We start from the raw sequence: 10,068 nt of genomic DNA, 5'->3' as shown, positions 1-10,068 counted from the left end.
TGGCCTGCTGTGTTCATCCAGCTCTACACCTTGTTATCTCAGATTCTCCAGCATCTGCAGTTCCTACTATACCTGACTATTCTAATCCCATTTTCCAAAGCTTGGCCCATAGCCTTGTGTGCCACGGTATCACAAGTGTACAACTAAATACTTCTTCAAAAGGCAATTGAAATAGAATCTATGAATATTTTTATGGCAGGGGTCGGTAGATTCTTGACAAGCAAGGCAGTGAAATGTTATCAGGGTTAGGCCAGAATCACATCTTCAAACGTCCAACAGCTTGCAGGATGGTTATCCTGCTGAGCAAGTGACATTAGTTTCATCTCTCCAGTGCCTTTATCTGAGGTTCCAGTGAAGGATTTAGTTGGCATCTCTTCCTTTACTTCAAGCATTTACCCATGCACTTTGGGAGTTGTGGTGAAAATCTGAAGCAGCCTGTGTTGCTGCATAATGAATGTGTTGTGGGAGCTGTTAGAAAAATGACTGCACATGTGGAAAGAGCTCTCATTGTGTGGGCAGACCAGTTGCACTTTGAGGGAGTGTGTGCCCATCTTGCTGATATAACTCTATCAATATGCTGTACCCAAGGAGATCCAGCAATAGTGGCGAAACTCAAAACCTACTGACCCTGTGAGTCCTTGTCTGTCATGTCTGTTAAGGTGCTATATTAAAGGTTACAGTGAAAAAATAAAATGTCAAGGTGCAGGGAGAAACATATTGGCATTAGTTGAAGATTGGTTTGCTAACAGCAAATAGAGTAGGAAAAATGTGTGTCGTTTACAGCCTGGCAGGATGTCACCAGTGGTGTGCCACAAAGGTCAGTGCTGGGGCCTGAATTCTTTACAACTTATATAAATGATTTGGATGAAGAGATTAAAGGTATGGTAGTTACATTTTCTCATTACACAAAGAAAGGTTGAAAGGGAGTCGTGCAGCATACATAAGGAGTCTACAAACAGACAGAGGTAAATTCAGTGAATGGGCTTAGATCTGGAAAATGGTGTGAAATGTGAGGAAGTGTGGAATTGTCTATTTTTGCAGAAAGAATAAGAAAGCATATTATCCAAATGGTGAGAGGTTTAAGAGCTGTGAGACAGAGAGACCAGAGTGTCCTAGTGCATGAATCATAGAAGGTTAGTACGTAGGTGCAGAATGTAATCAGGAAAGTCAATAGAATATTATGGTTTATTATGAGAAGAGTCGAATGCAAGAGGGAGGTTACGATTCAGTTATACAGGGCATTGGTGAGACTGCATCTGTAGTACTGTGCACAATACTGGCCAGAGTACTTACAGAAGGATTTTAACACATCTGAAGCGGGTCAAAGAAGGCTCACTAGTCTAATACCTGGAATGAGCAGATTGCTTGACAGGAAAGGCTAGACAGGCCAAACCTGTATCCTCTGGAGTGTAAGAGTCAGAGGTGACTTAATTGAAACATAAGATTCTGAAGGTACTTGATTGGATGGATGAATGAATGATTTGAGTGATTTACTTCTTGTCACATATATCTAGGGAAATACTGTAAAATGTTCTGTTGCCACAAACTGGCACCATTTTGAGGTGCAAGAAGAATAAAAGAAAGTAATTAAATAGAATCCATCTTCATTGGCCAGGGTCCAAAGCACGATGCCAGGACTTCCCCAAAATTCCTGCTCCGGGCCCTACTGCAGTCAAGGGTCCCTGCTTTGGGCGTCAACACCACTGCAGTCCATGGCCTGCAGCCACGAAGAGTCCATGCTCTGGGCCTACCGCAGCCAGAGTCTCTGCTCCACCATTGCTGCAGTTTACACCCTGCCACCATTCCAGGAGTCCACGGATCAGGTCTATGCAGCCAGGAGTCCCCGCCCACACCACTCCAGTCTCCCTGTGACATCAGGAAGGTGAAGAAATGATAAAGATGAAAAAGGAAAGACACAGAGACGCAGAATGCAGCCGGCCTGGAGCACACAGGCTCAGCCCGAACACTATCTACTCCTCACTCGCCAGGAGACCCTGGGCTGGGGTGGAGCCATGTCCGGCGCATCCTGGTGTTGCTGTCATTCCTGCCAGAGACCTCCTCCTTCACCTGCCACTCTCCAGGCTTTAAAGTAAATAAAATCAAGTAAAAAAGAGCAAAAAGTGAAAAGAAAGAAAGCAGATGGGAGGGGACAAGTCCTGGGCACATCCCTGTTACTCCGTCACCATCTTGAAAATGATGTTTCTTCTCGAGGGAAAACCTAGAGCTAGGGGGTCATAGTTTTAAAAAAAGAGATCTCCCATTTAAAACAGAGATGAAGAAACATTTTCTCTTAGAGCTGAGACTCTTTAGAATTCCCTTCCTCATTAAGAAGTGGATGCAGAAGGAGATGAAAGATTGTTGGGAATATGTAGCATTGTACAGTGGAGCTTAAAAATCAGATCAGCCATGATCTTACTGAATGGAGGAGCAAGTTCAAAGGGCTGAGTGGCCTACTCTTGTTTGTTGTTACATAATTGGAATGTCCAGCTCTAGCTGGGATCAACAATGATGCATTTTTAAAATGCCAATAAAAAGGCTGGAAGAAGTCAGAAACAAAGATGTTCAAAATTGCCATGATATTGGCAGCCACTACAGAAGCATGGCAACCAGCTGTATGAGGGGAGAGGTCTTTAGTGACAATATCATGGATGTCATCGATCACATGACGTAGAGGTGCTGGTGTTGAACTGGGGGGGACAAAGTCAGAAGTCACACGACACCAGGTTATAGTCCAACTGCTTTATTTGAAATCACAAATGTTCAGACTTCACAAGTACTTCACTTCACGAAGGAGCATCGGTCCGAAAATTTGTGATTTAAAATAAACCCGTTGGACTATAACCCGGTGTCATGTGACTTCTGACAGGACCACGTGCTTACAGGATCTGTGTGTCAAGAATCAGTGGGTCTCTAACATCTTCATGTTCTATCAATAGATCCTGCGTTGAGGATATGGGCCATGTTTCTTTTTTGTCCCCTTTTTCCTCTTCTGTGGCCCCCTGAGGGTCAGGGTCCCATCCTACCAAAAGAGTCTTGCCCTCGTTACAACTTAGCCCAATATCTGACATTTGTGTCCCCATTGCCAGGTTTAAAAAAAAACCTTTTCTTCTGCACAGTTAGCTGCTTATCTGTTGATGATGCTCCCTGCCTCCTATTTCACAGCAATGCTAGTGTGAAGGGTGTCTGAGACCCCTCAAAGCTCAGGCACTGAATGTCCACTCCCCCTGCCAGTCCCCCTGCTATGAGCACCCCATGACCAAGACTTGAGTCTTCCTTCACCCACCTGACCCTTTCATGGTTCCAGGATGATCTCCTGGGGAGGCACTCTCTACTTGCATTAACCCAGCCCCACAGGTGATTTGTCTTAAAAAGCATATTTTAATTCTGTTCCTATTTGAAAGCCCAACCTAACACCCCTGAAAAGCTCCTAATATATCTTCGGAAGAGCAGAATTCCTCACTCAACATTGCTAACAGCAGATGATCTGATCATGACCAAAGGAGCTTGCTGTGTGCAAAGGACACCGCATTTCTGACATTCAGCAGTGACTATATTTCAGAAGTATTTCATTGGTTATGGGAGTACTTTGGGGCATCGTGAAGTCAAAGATGGCAAATAAATGCAATTTTGTTTATTATTCTCGGGCATGCAACTAGTGCACACTTTACAAATTCAGTTATTCCGTTTAATGGAATCGGAAGTAGTTGTATTCTGCAGCAATCAATTCATTCTGTGGTTAGCAGAAAACGTGTGTTGTCTCATGATCAGTACACTTTGAAATACAGTGCATCCATTTGCTATTAAAGTATTATACTCCTACTGTCACAGTCATAGCATGTGGCCAAGGATATACTCCAACTTTACCTTGAAGTATGACATGCTGTAAGAAGCGTGCTGTTCTGTGTAATAGATAGCTTAATGTTTGCTCAGGTACTAAAGTGCTTTTGAATGTACATTTGCGCAGAGTTAGCAGTTATAAACAACTTTTGGATTCTCCAATACCACAATATCCATGTCTACTTTCTTATGATAGATAACAAACATTGCTGCATCAGGTAAAAGACACTGATGGAGGCAAAACCCACTTGAATCTCTCCATATATTTAAAGCTGAAAAGAACAGAGGCTTTTCCAACTTTGGCACTTGCTACTTTTCACATCTTGCCCTGCAGGGTTTCCACTCAAGTTAAACCTGGTTTTGCTTTCTGTTATTACCACTTGATGTCCCAAGGTGTATTTTGACAAATTGGCCCTAAGCAAAAGATATTAAAAGCATTTCTTTTTAATTTCAAAAATATACTTTATTCATAAAAGTCTTTATAAACATATATAGTCACTAAAGCAGTTCAGTTCTGCAAAGTAGCATATGAAGAAACAAACAAACATTGGAGTTTGAGCTAACAAGGTGTAGAGCTGATGAACACAGCAGGCCAAGCAGCATCAGAGGAGCAGGAAAGCCGACATATCGGGTCTGGACCCTTCTTCAGAAATGGGTCCCATTTCTGCTTCAATGCTGCTAGATTGTCAGCCTCCTCATGGTCCCAAGCCTTTCTCCTTGTCCAGTTGCAACGGAAAGGGTGACTTCCAGGCGGGTTGTAATGAAATCTTATTGTAAAAAGCTGCAACTGAAGCTGGTGCTTGAAAGGCCTGAAATGGAGATTGCAGATGGGTTCCCTAACCCCGGTGTGATTTTGTGGAATGTGCCTGGATCTGGGCCCACATTCCTGACATTTTTCACTCAGGATTTTGAGACGCATTCCAGAGGTGCTGCGGCCTTTGCAGCAAATGGGGAAGTTATGGGAAAGGCATTAAGTGTCATGACAAAAACGGACATTCTGAAAGAAGAAACACAAGCACGTTTCATCCTGCTTCATGGTGCTGACCTTAGACCGGAAGATTATCTTGGAGGCTTCCAAGGCAAAAAGTGGGGCTTTCTGGCTCTTCACCTCCTGGAGATCCTCTGTGACGTTGACCCCCATTGCCTACAGTAGGGGTAGGGTTCTGCATGCTTTTCTGGAGTTTGGACAGTTTTCCCCATCTCCCTCTGTTGCCTTTTGAACACGTTTGAGGATAAAGAACCTCTTGATGTTCCTCTTGACAGTTTCCCACAAGTCTGCTGGAGACTCCAAGAGGGGCTTCACAGTTCTCCAACCTGTGTAATCCCTTTTGAGCTCTTCTATGTTTTATGGAGTAAACAGTTTCACACTCATCTTTCACACCCCCTTGTGACATCCTGTAGGTGATAGTTGGCCAGCAGGAAGCAGAGGTCAGGGAAGAACGCCAGCTTAACATCGGCGGATCTGACCAAGACCATGTTGGACACAAACCGGAAATCTATCCCTAAGCGAATAGACTGACTGGCTGTTTGATATTAAAAACAAGTCCCACTAACAGGATTCAAGAGCAAAATAGCTGTTCAAGTATCCCAATAAATAGAAAACAAGACATACGCTTCAGTAAACACAGTAAAACCATCATGATTTATCTTGGGAGATCTCAGTTACATTCAAAGGGAGCCATTGGCACGGATTTTATTGTAGAAACAGATGGATAGCTGTCAGCTTTATTTACATGGAAATTGGATAGCAAATTCAGTTATGTGTCGAAATTCAGAAATTACTGTCCAAGATGCAACAGTCTTCTAAAAGGTCCTAAAAAGTATTGCAGCTAAATATTGTGTATAAACATTATATTTGTAGGCACAACAGTGTCTGAGCTAGCATTAAGCTACTCCATTATGGAAAGCAGCATGCTTCCTGTAGCATGTCAGGCTTCAAGTGATCCAACTTAAGATGGAGTGAGCAATCTTTGTATACTTATATCACATGCTATTATACAGTGATGATGCCATCAATATGTCTTTTAAATGATGCACTGACAGTCTCTAAAGATATACGGACATACTGACTGAGATTTGTTAATCAAATATATTGAGCTATGTGAATCACCCATACCTACAATCGACACATTAAAAACTTAGGCTATAATGGATAGTCCTAAATTAAGTTTAGGAAATGTTTAAACCCTTAGTTTTGTGTTAAACAGAAAATAGGAGCAGCAATAAACCATTCAGCCTTTTCAGCCTACTCTGCCATTCAATATAACCATAGCTGATCATCCAGCTCAGCCTCCTGCTCCTGCTTTCTCCCCATGCCCTTTGATCCATTTAGCCTTAAGTTGCCTAGATCACTCGTCCAGCAATACCACAATTCCATCTCCCCTACTAGAAGTCTTATTTACTTCATCGAGGCTCACTGGCACTGAAAATTAATATTTACAAACATAGACTCTCATTCTTGTAACTTTATTATTGGACATTTAACAATTTTGTATTACTGTGTCTCTATTCCCTCACTTGATCAAATTTGTATTTCTCTCTTCTTCATTTTCTGTACCCATGTGAAATTCAGTTCAATATTCTGACATTCTACTGGTTCAAAGTCTTTACTGTTCATTAGTGATTGTTCAAGAAGAATTGTTCTCCCAGTTCATACAAGTCCTCGCTGCTCTGTGGATACTGCTGTTCCTTTTGAATGGGTGACTGTTAGGAGCTTTCAGTGCAAAAAATAATGAGTTTGCCACTGAGGACAAAAATTGTGCAGTTTATTTTTCTATATGGTAGTGTAGGTCCAAGCTTGACAGACTACAGTGAAGCACAACTAGAAAAACATTGGCATGTTATGTCAACTGTCAACGCCACCTCCCCCACACACATCTATCACAAGCAGAAGTGGGTGGGTTGGAAGTGAACTTGGGTCAGGTTGTAGATATTAAAAATTTACTTCCCACTCACCCTGACATCCAAAGTCCCCGATCTTGCAGAAAAGTTTTTAAAAAAAAAAACAAAATCCCATGAAGAATCAGAATATTCATCAAAGGAAGTGAAAGAGATGAAAATTGTAAATCAAAAGTACATTTTTTTTTATTCTTCAGCCCAATACTTGCCATTGAAAAATATTTATGTGCAGTACAGTACAACAAAGAGCATTTGTTACCCGACCTATTATTAAATGCCTTGTGACAACTCGATTACTAGCACAGCAGAGTGCCTGGGACATATCATCGAAGTACAAGAAAGCTGCTGTTATAAATTGTCACTGTGTTTAACATTGTTGTGTACACTTGCTCCCTTAATAAATGGGAAAAGTAATCTATGATTAGGGGAAGTGACTGGTTAGTTTCTCTAGTGATCTGAGAAATAACTGTTTATTCAGGTGTTTGCCATTTTTCAATGGAACAGACATTGAAATGTACTGTGTGTTTTAAGTTCAAGTTTAAATTCACCTTTTGTTTAAAATTGCCCAGCCAACGAGGAGTATGCATGTCATCAGGCAGGTCACTAGAGAATAGTATGGATGGAAAGCATAGATCTGAAGTTTTCTTGGAGTAATCATCAATCTACTGAAGGAACTCACTAGGAGAAATCTGATCTACATGTAAGAAGGGTTTTCTTCAGAGATCTGATGGCATTAGGCTTGGTAGAGCAGCAGTGGTTATATGCAATTCCTAGCCATAGATATAGCATAGGCATTTCTGCTGTTGATTGGCAATTACAGAGGGGGATGTACCACAAGTTTAATTAACAGATTTATTATCCAGCCACTAATTGTGAGAGAAGTCAGAAGGATAACCCCAACTCTCCACTCACTCATGCAGGAGAAAAAAAAGAATTATGTGGAACACAGAGAAAAAGGTAGTCAGGAGTACTCAGCTAGGAGGCAGACCTAGTCAATTCATCACAAACTTACACTAAACAGTGTTGTGTCAGCTAATGTTGTCCAGTAGAAGTTGCAGACTAGCCACAGGTATAACTACCAAAACACTATTTCAGTTACATGCACTAGTTTTACAAGAAAATTTACATTCACCCACAGAATAAAATTAAATGTACTTTCCACCTGTACATTTTCTTTACCTTATCGGCCATCAAAGGGAGTAAATCATTGCACAGAAAACAAAAGTCAACCAACATTGACAAAATACAATTTACCAAAGAAATTGCACAAAACGTGTAAGGTGCATATGCATGTATCATGCAAAAAGGAGTACTGAGTTATTTACCCAACAATTAGAATCTAAAATCATAAGAAATCAGAGCAGGAGCGTAGGCCATTCAGTCTATTAAAACTGTTGTGCCATTTGGTGAATCTGTAGAGGATTTTCACAATCTCTCAACAAAGGTTCTCACCTTGGAAAGATGTTGAATTAAGTGTCTCCTCACATAATTTTATATGAGTTAGTTTAATCATCTCAGGTAAGAGACTGATAAGCATTGTGTGAGGATAATAATAACAGTAAAGCTGAAAGCATTTAAATAGAGAAAAGTTCAATCACAATTTGAAACAAAAATAGCATCAGTCATAACATTGTCTTCAATCAGGACTGATAGTAGTCTGAGTTAATATAAGGCTATACTTGTCAATTTATCTGGCAAGTCCAGCATTTATTGCCTATGCCTAACTTCTTTGAGAAGCTGTCAGTTTTATGTTTTAGGTTACAATTTAGACTCAAATTCCAGATTGTAAGACTTTAACCATTCAGGCAATAGGAGACAGTCTGGTGAGGCAATTCAGAAAAGTTTACATGAATTAGGAAATAAAACTTCATAAAGCAGGGCAGCAATTTTCTGGACATATTATGGCTCTTGCTTACTGTTTTGGCTTCAGACACAAGGCAACACTCAGTCTCTAGTCACTTTCCAAGACCCACCCCCTGGAGGATTGTACAAACCTCAGTTCTAAACTTGGTGTTCACCTTGGTTACTGACAGCTGCAGCTTATTAATGCTTTCCAAGACCCAACCTATTGCATGATAAACTATATTATTGCATTTGATTGGCCAGCCTGAGGCAAGGTTCATTTCTAATTGGTTCAAAGGCATGTGATCAATCTATGATTGGCCCTTGAGTCTAATAGTCATTAAACAGTGTCACTTCTCACTGTCTCCTGTCCAAATACTCTGTAACATTAAGGCCCAAATGTCTTTTCACCACTTTATCTGCCAAGCTACCTTTTCAAATGAGATGAAATATCTTTTACTGCCATCCTCAATAAATTTAGGCATTAAGCATAAATTTTTAAGGTTTTAGCAAAGATTTGTAGCTCGGGTTGTGGGTGAGGTTGTTGACTTGCTCACCGAGCTGGCTTGTTTTCGTTCAGACGTTACGTCACCACGTTAGGTAACATCATCAGTGAGACCTCCGATGAAGCAATGTTGTTCTACTGTGCTTGGAATTTATACTGTGTGGTCTGTTATGGTGAGTAGGTTCTCAACGCATAATGCAATCAACAAACATATAGAATTAGACCCCATATACAAACCCATACAGAACAAAAACTAGAAATGACACTACTCACCATAACAGACCAGACAGTATAAATTCCAAGGGGAGGAGAACAACATCGCTTCATCGGATGTCTCACTGATAATGTCACCTAGCATGGTGACAAAATGTCTGAAAGAAAACAAGCCAGCTCCACAAGCAAGTCAACAACCTCATTAAGCATAAATCTTTGCTTAAATCAAAACCCGCGTTAGAATCTCTGCTTTCTTTCTTTACTCTAAGCATTTATCTGGCTAATTCATGTTGACTAATTTGCTTAGCTGTTTGCAGTTCAAGCATTTTAAATTCTATTTCCCTGTCATTTTGTTTCACTTCTTTTTCCATTGCTCTTTTTTGTTCATCCTCTTCTTTCTCCACAGCTTTTTTTTTTCATTAACTTGCCCATCCATTTTTCTTTTTCTCCTAATTCAAGCCTTTTTAATTCTTTCTCTGAGTCAAATCTTTTACTTTCTCTTTCTCTCTATTTTCCATCTACACTCTATGCTCTTCAAGTGTTTCATTTGATCCCAGTGTTTTATGAAATGTTTGAGGACAACTGATATGTAGCACCACAGGAACAGTTTCATACCTAATGTCAGTCACCAGCAAAGGTTCATTTACTTACTTTACCAGATTAAAACGTCCAGTGTCCTTCAACAAACATCCCAATCGGCACAAGTCTTCCTCGATATGATTATCATCTCCAAAGCGCAAATTGGCAATTCTCTGTTTCTGAAAACTTCAAAA

This window comes from Rhincodon typus, chromosome 1, assembly GCF_021869965.1.
Source record: "Rhincodon typus isolate 14 chromosome 1, sRhiTyp1.1, whole genome shotgun sequence".
NCBI lineage: Eukaryota > Metazoa > Chordata > Chondrichthyes > Orectolobiformes > Rhincodontidae > Rhincodon > Rhincodon typus.
Note: the sequence above shows the minus strand (reverse complement) of the source record.